Genomic DNA, 12,874 nt, shown 5'->3' on the forward strand with positions numbered 1-12,874 from the left:
GTCATCCACCCCACATCTTATCCTGCCACCAGGGATCACCACAAGGGTTGATTTCCCTTGGTCATCCAGCCATGGAGCCTCTGGTTACTGTTCTCAAAGGGAGGAAGCACTTTCATCCCAGCTGTGCAAACAAAAAAAAAAAAGAGCTCAGGAGTTCCTGTCCCATCCTATCCCATCCCACCCTCCCCGTTCCATCCCATCCCCATGCCCTCATACCCACCTACCTCCATCTGTCCCAGATGTGTGAGACAGCTATTAGCTGGACCACCTTGTCCATAATTTTGCCAAAATCATATGATTCACATGTACTTCTAAAAATCTTTTACATAAGTTATGATTTGTTTTTTTCTGTTATTTTTACTCAGGTCAGTTCTCAGATGGTATATATAGGGGCTGACAACTGAAGGGATTTGAGTAAAAGGTAGACATTTAAGCCAACATGTCTGCTTTAAGGTTTGTGACGTGACATCCTCAGTAGAGTGTGGGACCATGCTTGCCATCTGCTCCTTGTACAAGTGGCTATGCAGCAGGCGGGTGTCTCTCCTTGTTTGAGGTGACCTTCCTCTTCATCAAATTCCTCTTGCAAGATTGGAAAACATTCAACAGCAAGGCATTAGAAAGAGAACACTCAACATTTCATGGATTTGGGGTTACAGATACTTCTGTGGAATGACTCTGATTTGAGTTTTATGGTATAAAATTCATTCCCTTTTCAAAGCACAGCATTTGCTAGCACAGAGTAGACTTGACAGCAATTTTCCTAAAGAAACCCACTTAGCTCTGGCTTTTGCGATCAGGTTCAAGAGACCGAGCACATCTCCTGGGGCCCAGGACAAGAAAAGCAATAACAGACCTTTTCAAATAGCACAAATTGAAAAATGGCATTTCTTTCTCAGGCAGAAGTTGAGATGGGGGTATAGAGAATATCTGTCAAGATGTCATTTCCTGGTCAATAAGTAAAATAGTTCCATTGAAATGAAAAGCTGAATTTGGAGACAGAATTCCAGTAAGAACATCAAAATTATGCTCTCCATGTCAGTTTTCAGTGAAACTCAAGTGCTTTCACTAAAAGCTTTGTTTGTATGTTTTTCCTGTTGCATTACAGGTTTTGGCAAAATGGAAATCTCTAAGGAAAATTTATAGTGAGAATTTTTGAAGAGTAAATCTGTTTTGAGTTGGTTCATAAATGTAGCCAAAATTGTAGGATAATTTAGATGTTTCCTCGAATACACATAAAGAGACTTCTGAAAAATAATTCAAAATCTATTCAAGAACAAAGAAAATTCAATACTGGGAGTGAAATAACCTGAGATAGGCCAGTGAGCCAGCTGCCACTTTAGATACTTCTACTGGAGCTTTTGACAATGGGGAAATGAGATGAGTAAGTGTGGACTGGGAGTTGAGAATTTGTATTCTGATACCTTAGCATTTCCATTTTTCTGCTCCTGGGTAGATTTACAGATACTGCCCTAGTGGTCAGCAGTACTGGCCAGCTTGTGCAGAGGTTGTGCATCAGTGTTGCAATGTAAGGGAATTGCCTTTTCTCTGTTGGCCACACCCACATGGATAAGTTTTACAAAAATGGGAAGGTGATACGGTGGTGGATCAGTCCTCTTCTCTGCTTTGCAAATCAGCCCTGTTTGGGAGGTGGCATTGGCAAAGGAAACCATCTGATTTTTGCAGTTTGATATCCCCTTAATTTTGGACCAGAAGAGTATTTTAAAGAAGTATCTCATTTTACCTGTCCTGCTTTGTGCTAGGCAACCTCATGGGCCACTGGAGAAAGCAAGATGCTGCCTACCGTAGATGGTTGTTTGGTGTGCCTAAACCTTGCACACCCATTTGCATGCCCTGCCTGAGCTAATCCCACTTGCATCCTGAGAGTATTGCTCCCAACTCCTCTAGCAAGAAGCAGATGTCCTCCATCCTTTCCCCAGAGGCACTTTAGCAGAACCCAGGAGAAGAAGAGGTTGGCTTATCTTGTGTGCTGAAGAAAGAACCAAATGCTGCTTGGTTTTAAGATTAGGAAAAACACCTGTCTGGGACAGTGATTTGCCCACCATGACTCAGAAGCCTTTTGGCAGCTTGTGCAAATGCAATGTGAGCAATTTATGTGCATCCCCTACCACCCAGCCAGGCGTTTTATTGCCAGCACCATTGCTGGCAAATGACTCTTAAGGTCACACACTGCATTTTCATGATCTACAAATCACTTTGTGAGGGCATTTTACTGCCCCTTTACCCCATAAAATTGCTAGATTCAGTGTGAGATGAACAGGCAGTCTTTCCAATTGCATAGGTGCTGGAAATTAAACAACATTTGCATCCAGCAAAATGCAGTGGGGGCGTTAACTGTATTTCCATGATGATACTGTCAGCTAATTCCTTACAGAAACATAGGCTTAATTAATATACCTATATGATAATACTCTTGCAGCCTCAAAATTAAGGCTGTGTGGCAATTACTGAATTTTATACTGAAAATTACACTTTCTCAGAGCAAGTATAAAATTGATGAGTGTTATTCACATGAATTAATTTCCCTTTACATGATTTGGGTTTGCACATGAGTACCCATTTAGCTGCCAGTTTCTGAACAAGCTTTTATGCCATGCTAGGCTCCCTGAAAATGCCCCCAGCCAAACCAAAATTTTGGTTCCAGGAGTAACATTTAGCAAAACTTATTTGTAATGCAACCCTTCTCAAAATGGGTTTTGGAGGCCATATCCCCCTCGTGCAGCATATGGACTGTCCTTGTAATAAAATATCCATGAGAAATATAAGCAGTACGAAAACTACAGGAATTATTTGCTGTGCCCAAGTGCCAAGCTTATTTTTTTTATGGTTTCATTCTTCTAGCTACTAGAGTTCAAGATGTCCATATGAAAGTCTTATCCCACTGCCAATCTTACCAGCCACCATTCCTCAAAATTTTCACGTAAGAAATAGGTCCAACTTCCTTTTCCAAGCTGTGACTATTGCTTTGTTTGCAATGGCTGGGGTCTGTTTGGTGGGACTTGGATTTTGAAACAGTTTTTTGGGCTTGTGCATGTAAAAAAGGACTGATGTTCAGGCTCCAGTTCATGGTCAGTTTCTGAAGGCCAGGTCTCTTCAGTGTGTGCCCAACAAGCTCTAACCCATTAGCTGTAAAGCTGTCCCAAGCTCACAGTTGGAAGGCATCCACAGTGCGCATCTGTGTGTGTCCTGATCCAACAAGTTGACTTGTCTTGGCTGGGTCTGGTAACTGCAGGTGTGATTTGAACAGTGAAGGTTGTCCCAATCTCTGTCATCTTGTGCCAGCCCACAAACTCCACTCCATCTCTGTTTGCAGCCTCTAGGATTTGTCTAGCTGAACTTGCCAACTGGTCCCTTCGGACCTTTGATAAACCAGGTTGTCCTCCGTGGTCCCTATGTTATTCCAGAGCCTTCTGGAATTTCATATACTATTAGCTTCAAAGTTTAACGAAAACCCGTGGAGGAATCATCAGAAGCAAGTCTCCTGATGCATTTGGTAATTCCAGAGAGTTACAGCAGATGGGGCTGGTATTGTGCTGTGCAGCTCTGCGGCTGGTCCACCTCCTCCCTTGGAGGGACCCACCATCAGCACTATGGGATGTTTTTCCAATACTGTAGGCAGGGGGATTGAAGAATCCAGGAAAGTGGTTGCAATTAGCAACCTTTTCTGAGTTTCCTTTTCAAGGTGATCTTGTATGGAGGCAACTCTGGAGTCTTCAAAACCACAAAGCAAGCAATGAAATCCAGATTATTTTTCTGGGTTTTGATAAGTACTTGTGGGATTCTTTTGTTTTCTATTTCATTCTGAAAAAACAACCATGTGCTTAATGTCCTCAAGAGTTTTTTCATAGTATCATAATATCATAGAATGGTTTGGCTTGGAAGGGACCCCAAAGACCATGTCATTACAATCCTCTGCAATGGACAGGGACACCTTCCACTAGATCAGGTTGCTCAAAGCCCCACCCAACCTGTCCTTGAGCACTTCTGGGTTTGGGACTGCCACACCTTCACTGGGCAACTTCTTCCAGTGCCTCACCACCCTCACTGTCAAGAATTTCTTCCTGATATCTAATCTAAACCTGCCCTCTGTCAGTTTGAAGCCATTTCCCTTTGTTCTATCCCTACATGCCCTTTTCAAAAGTCCCTCTCCGTCTCTCTTATAGTCGCTTTAGGTACTGAAAGGTCACAATAAAGGTCACCCAGGAGCTTTCCCTTCTCCCTGCAGAAGAATACCAAAACCCAGGTTTTTTACATCTTGGAGTGTCTTTTCTCTTTTTGGAAGGATGCTACTTGCATTGCAGCACCTCTGCACCCTTGTTGCTGGCACCTAAGGAACAAAGACCGGTATCGAGATGTTTTGAATTGCATCACAAGCATTGCCAGCACAATTTGTTTGTTTTCAGTTATGCTTTCTCCTGCCATCCATTCCTCTCAGGGGCTGGCTTTTCAAACACACCCCTCGAGTAGTCAGCTTCTCCCTTCAGCAGTCATACCACAAATTCCCTCAGGATGCTACTGACTGAGCTGCAAACTAACCTCCCTCTGGAACCCCTCACTCTCCTCAGTAATCATCACAACCCTCAGTGGGTAAGCAAAGATAGTGTGCAAAAAGGACAGATCTGCTCAGATGTGGTGTGGCAATGAAGGAAAAGTAGCATTACTCCCCTTTCATTCCATATTTCCAAAGATGAGATATTCTATTTAAGTAGTAGGGCTTGTCTAGACAGATCGTGGCTTTGGCTAATGCAAACCCTTAGCACAGACACATTTCTGGTGGGAAAATTGCATTTACACGAGTATAGACTACTATTCTATAGGAAAATAATATATTTGCAGTGCAATTAAGCACTTCTTTCTACTAAGTCGACGTCTTTGTTTATGCAGGAATTGCTGTGCAGATAACAATGGTCTCACATCTATTTGGTACGCAGGAGCTAATTGCAGACTAGGTCTCAGTGAGGTGGTGAAAAGGCAGGGAGGAGCAAAGGAGAGCCTGAAGTAAAGAAATTAAGCAGAAAGCATCTTCCCACAGCATGGAAGATAAAGCTAAAACTCTGAAAGAGAATTTGACAGGTTGCATGTGAAAAGTAAAAGATATTTTTATCGCAGATGGTGGGAAAATATTCTTTGTTTCCAAAGGAATAAAATCAGCCAAAACAATTAAATTCATGTGGTTGTTTTTAGGCTTCTTTGAACAGCCTGCATGAGCCAGGATTAGAAACATCTCTTCCAATTTACATTTCTGTGTATCATCTTCTTTTTTTATTATTTTTCCCCTTAATCAGTACTGTACAATGTAATTCAAACTGTCCTTTCTGTGAATTGTTGTGATCTTGAAAAGGCTGTATGCCTCAGAGGCAGAAAAATGTTTTGCAGACATACCTATTTATCTCCATCTGTTACATAGTTCTGTAGCTCTCATGCTCATCAGCTGGGATTCTGCTTTCATTAATCAAATCAAACAGTTCTCTGCCTTCATCCAGGGAATAAAGCTCATCCGTGAGTGTGGCAGAGCCTCCATCCAGCTGTGCTTAGTGATGCCACTGCAGGTACCTCACAGGCAGCAGCTCCACTCCCCCAGCCATGCTGCCAGTTCTGTGTTCTTGCTGCTCTCCCTGCTCCTGCACTAGGGCTGTGCTGTTTGCCTGGGGAGCCAGTTCAGGGACTAAACCAGCAAAACACTTTGCAGAAACACATGAAAATGTTCCTTCTGGGTTAATGCCCTGAGCTAGTCCACTGGGGATCAAATCAAAGAAAAAAATCATAGATTCTTTTAGGCTGATCTAGTCCAGTCCCCCTGCAACGAGCACAGACATCTTCAACTGCACAGAGCCCTGTCCTACCTGATCTTGAAAGCTTCCAGAGGTGGAGCATCCACCACCTCTCTGGGCAGCCTGTACCAGTGTTTCACCACCTTCACTGTAAATTAACGTCTTCCTAACATCCAATCTAAATCTTCTTCTTGTTTAAAACCATTACCCCCTTTTCCTGCTAAAAGGTTTGTCCCCAGCTTTCTTGTAGCCTAAAACAACCCTACTTCAACTTGAAGGCATTCCCCCTTGTCATATCACTACATGCCCTTGTCAAAAGTCCCTTTCTAGCTTTTTCTTGGATCTTCTTCTGGTACTGTAAGAGGCTCTAAGTTCTTCCTGGAACCTTCTCTTCTCCATACTGAACGCCCCAACTCTCTCCGTTTGTCTCCATAGCAGAGGTGCTCCAGCCATCTGAGCATTGTCATGGCCTCCTCTGGACTCACCCCAGCAGGTCCATGTCCTTCATATGTTGGGAGCCCCAGAGCAGGTGGGGTCTCACCAGAATGGAGGTGGGGGGGAAAGAATCCTCTCTCTTGGCCTGCTGGCCGCACTGCTGGGGATGCAGCCCAGGATGCAGTTGGCATTCTGGGCTCCCAGTGCACATTGTTGGGTCATGTCCAGTTTTTCATCCACCCTGTCCTTCTCCTCAGGGTCGCTCTCAATCCCTTTATCCCTTGCCCTCTATGGGCACTGGGGGTTGCTCTGACCCAGGTGCAGGACCTTGTGCTTGGCCTTATTGAATCTCATGAGGTTCCCATGGACCCACTCCTCCAGCTTGTCCTCTGGTGGCATCTCATCCTTTAGGTGTATCTACTGCACTACAGACCTCGGTACCATCAAAGGGATATGAACAGACAGCTGAGCTGTCCAACCTTAGGGACCTCTTGGAATCAGCATCCCTCCCAAACTATGCTTAGAGAAGGAGATAGCATTCCCTTAGTACAATCTTCCTAAAACTTGACATACAGAAAACATACATTTATAGAAAAATATCCGAAGTGATTAATTCTGGATGGTAAGGACAAGGAGTTTCCTTCATGCCTGCTGTTGCAAACTAGGAAGATTTAGCTGTACCCTTGGTTCTCTGGGGGTACGGGAGTGACTGTTCCTGGCAGATTTAGAGTGGATCTGAAAGTTCCCAGAGTGGTACCCAGCAACCTCTTACTCCTGGGACCTGAAGGAATATGTCTTGGTCAAACAGTACTGAATTACATGCTCCCATCCTAAAGTGCTCCCCTTCTGATTCCTCCTGTTTTTATCTTCCCTCAACCCAGTTTTCCAGATTAGTGCTTCTTATGATTGCTCTGATGTCTTCATTTGGATTTCTTCCATTTGCATTTAGGACAGGACCCGGCCATGGGGCTAAAAGGCTCAGTCTTCACTTCCTGTTCCACTTCTGCATCTTTGCAGATTTTTCAATCACATCCTAAGCAGCATCCATCAGCTTTTTGTGTGAGGCCTGATACGCAGGGCTCTGGCACAGCATTTGGGTGGGTGACACCCGGGGACAACCTCATCTGCTTGTAGCATCAACGGATTGCCAGATTCTCCACGTCAACTGTGACAGTAATGCCATAGGCATCACGGATTAATTCTTCTATCTCCCTGTTTGTCTGCATGCTTAAAATCCACTCCTGAGCCAAGAGGTCCCAAACAGTCAACAACAAGCTCCTTGCCAAAAGCCAGGGAAGAGGTCAGGCATCACTGGGAGCTGAGCCTCATTACACCGCACTAAGTCACGCCCTTGTAAATCTGACTAAATCCATCATTTTTGCTCCCAGAGCCTTTGACTATCCCTCAGCACCAAACAGGAAAATGTTGGGATGAGTGCCACATTTGTGGGAGGTTTTTTTCCCTCCTGTCAGTATCGGAGTTACAGAGCGAGTAAGCAGTGCATTGATTATTGAATTATTTAACAACTCCTCTTGCATCTCTCCCTTTGCTTCAGGAAGCCTTTGTGTGTAGCTTGTTACCTTGGCTGACAGCTGGTGCCTGATGTGCTGTAAGAAATTGTGAAAGGAATCTTCTATGAAACAGGAAAATTATTAGTGTTACCAACTACCAGCATGTGTGCTTCTCCTCTACGTTATCATTTGTTATCAAGCAGAAATGCAAGCTTTTTCTTCCTTTTCTACCTCTTCCTGGTGATAGTGGCAAATGCACATCTAAAGATGAGTGCAAAGAGTAGTGATGAGCAGTCCTGATTCTCCCTTGGATTGCACAGCTGTGAATCCAGGAGGAGGTGCATTAAACTGAGCAGGGTACACCTGTGTAATTGAGAGCTGAACTGAATCAGACAGGTGATATCTGGAGGTGATGATAAGTGTTTTTAGTAGAGCATAGATGTTCTACTGCCTGAAGGATTCAGGTAGCTGCTGCAAGTCCTAACTGGCATAATAAGGTGCAGTGCACCAGTACATTTGGATTTCAGTCTGCTGTCTAAATCACTCTGAAATTTGGAGCTGGGGGAATACCCTATGATTGCACTGGTGTCATGTGCAAGGATTTTCATTCTTCAAGGATGAGCAGGAAGGGAGTAAAAGACTTGGCTCTGGAAACTTGGATACGTGATTGTGCCTGTTTCCATAAAAAAACCCCAAACAACAAACATCACAAACAGGTTGGTTTACATCAGTTTTTAGAGGTATGGCCCACAGATAACATTTAGCCCACACAGTGCATCAACAGCCATTCTGCAGAGTATCATCTTTCTTATTGTAGAAAAGCAAGTTTTAGTGCTCCGGGGAGTAACTGCTGGCCTGAGACTACAGACAGCCTCTGCCACTGATTTTTCCATATCCTTCAGCAGTTTACCTGAGTATCAGCCCTTAGGGATTTTCAGTATCCATGCAATGGGTAGGAGCCACCTTAGCTAGCCTTGGACACATGTACTGTAGTTTTGTAGCTCCAAAGAGTGTGAAGAGTGTCCTCTTCACACACTTCTTTAGGTCAGCATCATCTGGCCTAGTTTAATTACCTGCTTTGGTGACCATAGGAGTGTCTCTTTTTTTTTTGCCTTGAATGTAGAGTAGGCTAGGGTAGGCTAGGATATTTAATTTGAAAGGAGTGATCATTCAGCAAAGGTCTGGATGCCTTGCTCAGAGGTGAACACTGGGTTAGTTGAGTTGTACCTGACCTTTTGTCACTGAATAACTCAGCTTTTCAGTGGTAGCTGCAAAATGATTGATTCAAGAACACTTCTTCAGCCCTGGTAGTGTCTGATGCATTTTATTTGGGACTGAAAAACAGGCTGGGGCAAAGAAACCCAAGCTTTCATTAAATTAGGGGGTTCACCTGCTGTGAGGGTGCTTCCTGCAGGTAAAATTTCCTTTCTTTCTCCAACAGTAAGGTCCTTGCCACTGCAATAGCAGTTAATGGGAACTCAGGCCTCAGCAGCAGCATAAACTTATTGTCTGTGTCACATCAATTCTTTAGGATAAACATTTACTTACTATGAATATGCACAAAGCATGTCACAGCAGGACCTTGATCTCAGCTGTGCCTGCTGCTGCAGAGGTGTAGTAAATCATCAGAGCAGGGTCCAGCATGGCTCTTTTGGCTCATACTTCTCTCTGCAGGGAAGGGTCTAATGTTACCCCGGGGAGCTGTAATCTAAACCGGATGGCATTGCTGACAGGCTGCCAGCCAGCTAAAGGTTTATTTTCCTCCACCGTGGCCCTCCCCTCATTGTACTAAGTGTGTTTATTTGTTTCCCACATAAGGCATAGCACATTTCCTCAGAAAAAGCGGGCTGATAGGAGGCTTAGTGCTGTTGCTCTGCCTCCGGATGCATAGAGAAGGGAGGCTGGTTTCCAAGCCAGGCCATCTCTTCCGAGGAATGGGGTTTCCTGTTTCCAGGAGGCAGCCTGCTCTGGTCATTCAGGCAGACCTCACTGCAAATGCGAGGTGTCTCTGGCTGACACTTGTGACTCTGCCTAAGAGTCCCCAGAAAATCTCCTGCTAGCGGAGGAGCAATGCAAAAAATATAGTGCTAATGTGTGAAATTATAGATCTTCAGCAGCCCCAGTGCCAGGAGAAAAATAAGCACACTCATATAATAGGACTGCAGAGGCTGGATTCAGCCCTCTAGGGTCCAATCTATCCTTTGGATCCTCTTCCAAGGATAACCTAGGGCAAATCAGTCCTGTGCTCCTCAGCTTACCCTTTGGCAGCACACTGGGATACACAGCCTCAGAAATATGGTACAGGGTATGGCTGAGCAATTATGGTATTGTCTGCTCCAGTGCAAGGTGAGATAAATACTCCAGCTGCTCTCTTGGATCTGCTGCTCCCACACTGCTCCAGTTTCCATGGCAGAGCACAGTGAGGAAAGGTGTTGTGGTGAACAGAGAGCCTCTGTAGGACCCCACTTATATCCAAAGAGCCTATCTTCTGGATCCCTTTTTATATATTTAATCATTCCTTTCTTCCCTGTGGATCCTCTCATTTTTTAGCTTCAATTTGACATCTATCTTCTACTTTCTAGGGGAGCAAAACCACAGTCATTTACAGCACTGTGTGTTCAGGTCATGCTGGAGGCAGACATCTCCCCAGGGATTGCTACATTCACTCTGTCCCCTTTTTCATGCCTCATGTACATTTTTACTTACTTCTTTGGTGGAGATCCATCTAATTAATCTTCACCTGGCTTCTTATCCATGAGACATGATCTCTTCCTTACTTTCCCTGAACAGCCACAAGAATTATACACCTTATTGTCCCGGGGCTTTGTAATGCAGCTTAAACCTACAGCATCGCTTGCCCTTTGGGCAAGGGTTGCCTCGCTGTTGTCACTGCTGCTCATGGTTGAGCAGAACTAGCTCTTTATGTGTTTAATGTACCCATCACCTGCTGTTGTCCTTGGAGACTGTGTCCCAAGAAGGGTACCTATGAAGCCTTCCTTTATCTAGAAAGCTTTCCTCCAAGTATGTAAAATCACAGAGTCATTAAGGTTGGAAAAGACCTCTAAGTTCATTGAATCCAACCATTAGCCTAATGCTGCCAGGCCTACCAATAAACCATGTCCCTATGTTGTGCTCTTCATGGACAAATAGATTCAAAACTCCGTGGAATGAAGGCATCATGAGAGCTTTGCTTTAAAACAGTGATAAATGAGAATGTCTTAGCAGCTGCACTGATACCTAGTCATGCATTGCTCTGGTCTGTATAAATAGCAGTGCTTTAGATTCAAAATTTTAATGGAAGAAATTGGGGCCCAGCTATAGTGGTCTGAAATCCTCTAAATGACCAGAAAAGCCTTTCTTAGATGAAAATGAGAAATTTCAAGTGTATCTAAGATAGGACAAGGAAAAAGCAAACCTGAGGCTGTAAAATGCCGTGTGCTCTTTGGGCTGGGCCAGTGGTCCTGATTAGTCCTTACTAGAGCAGTCCTCCCTATAGAGAAGGAGTGATTGCAGAAAGGGGTCTGTGGAGCTGGCAGGTGTAGAGTCAGTGCAACCTCATTATCTCCATGGTCCTTGTATTGAGCCCATTTTCATCCACAGCACAGGCTCTCCTCTCACCTATAGGCACAGAGGCCGTGCTGCGCTGAACACCTTCCACTCAATTATTTAAAATTCAGTTGCTATGGATCTACTCAAGGCGATCAGTTTAAAGAAAATGCAGACGGCCTCTGGTTTTGAGTTCCCGCTGCGCTTTGGTTAATTTGGTATGTAAAGGTATTAGGTTAATTAAATGCCATGTGTTGCATGGGGACTGACTGCATTTGTGGATTAGTAAGTATCCCAGAGTGTTCTGTGCTGAAAGTCCTCAAGCTGGCAGACGGTTATTTCACTAAGAAAGGAAGGTAACGGAGAGAGGTCCTGGGGAAATGAAGAGGTTTCCTGTTAATCCTGCAGTTGTTTTTGCAGAACGGGTAATTGCAGTGTCCTTCAGGTCCCTGACTGAGTATCAGCCCTTGCTGGAGAGACTGGAAGAATTTAAGTGAAGAGAAGCAAAGTTGTACAGTTTGCTTTGAGATTCCCACAGGTCATATACAGTGAGCGTGTCAGCTGGCCAGGGGAGGACCATGGCTGGTGCGTGGGAATTTTCCTGCTAGGAGAAGATCTTTACCAAGAGCCATATTGTGAATCAGGTCAGAGGGTGTCCTGAGAGCAGCAGGCATGATCACGCTGCAGGTCTAGAGCAAACCGGGCACCGCATTCTGGCATTCATGGTGGAATACACGTAGAAAGCAGAGACAGGGACAAATACCACTGCAAACTTTTGGAGATGTTGAAGAAGAAGAAAGTCGTTTTCATGCAGCCATGCCCTGAGGTGGTGGAAGATCAGGAGAGAGACCAGGGCAGATGGACACTACTTCGCAATGTCAACCAGGTCCTGAAGCCCACGACTATTTTAGCGGTAAGATAGGGGGTCCCAAGCCCTGAGCATGGCTGGAAGCTTTCAGGCTACTTTGAAATCTGTCTTGCTGTTGATGGGATCCTTGTACTGCTTACGCCAGCTTCTCTCACCTTCCTCCTTTGTCCCCCCCCCCAAGCACTGTAGCTCCCCTGCAGTGCAACCTTCTTGCTCTTCACATTTGGAAGCTCCTCCTTAAGATCCTCTTTGTGAATTGTGTGGATCTGTGTGGGGTGTTTTGTCATCTTGCACCACTGTTTGGTTGTCACTGCCCCCAGTTTGTGAAGTCCTGAGGGTCTGCCCCAGAGCAATTTGGAAGATTTTTCTAGTTTGAAAGGGTGCTAAACCCACTGGCTGCATTGAGGAGGAAGAGGCAGACCATGTTCATACTGTGAAGGGTCTGGTGGTATTCTCACTTCTCCAGTACTTTGTCATGTATTTTGGAAGATAAACTGTACCGGTTTAGGCATGAGGCAGGTTACGCAACTCACAAGCCGCAGCTGGTAAATGCATGAATCACCCCGATTTGCCCTGAAATCCCCAATATATCTGCTGGGTTTGGGACTGATCCAGAGGTGATTGTTTCAGCAGAAGCAATGTAGCTGACTTTCATGGGATTTATATGAAATTGATTAAAGTCAGAAAAGGAAATGGGTCAGCACTCTTAATAAGTGATGTTATTT

The 12,874-nt window shown here is 44.6% G+C and overlaps 1 protein-coding gene across 3 annotated transcripts in view; it reads left to right on the forward strand.

Annotated features, from left to right (window-relative positions):
* The first annotated feature begins 12,107 nt into the window (after window positions 1-12,107).
* MYO7A (myosin VIIA) overlaps window positions 12,108-12,874 on the forward strand; it is a 64,166-nt gene continuing 63,399 nt past the window's right edge. For 2 of the 3 annotated variants that reach the window (XM_048294337.1, XM_048294338.1), the window contains exon 1: window positions 12,109-12,194. The gene's annotated coding sequence lies outside the window, so the exon portion shown is untranslated. Of the gene's footprint in view, window positions 12,195-12,874 lie in introns of all 3 variants that reach the window. The other variant, XM_048294335.1, reaches the window with a different exon arrangement.

Source organism: Corvus hawaiiensis, chromosome 2, assembly GCF_020740725.1.
Source record: "Corvus hawaiiensis isolate bCorHaw1 chromosome 2, bCorHaw1.pri.cur, whole genome shotgun sequence".
Classification (NCBI taxonomy): Eukaryota; Metazoa; Chordata; class Aves; order Passeriformes; family Corvidae; genus Corvus; species Corvus hawaiiensis.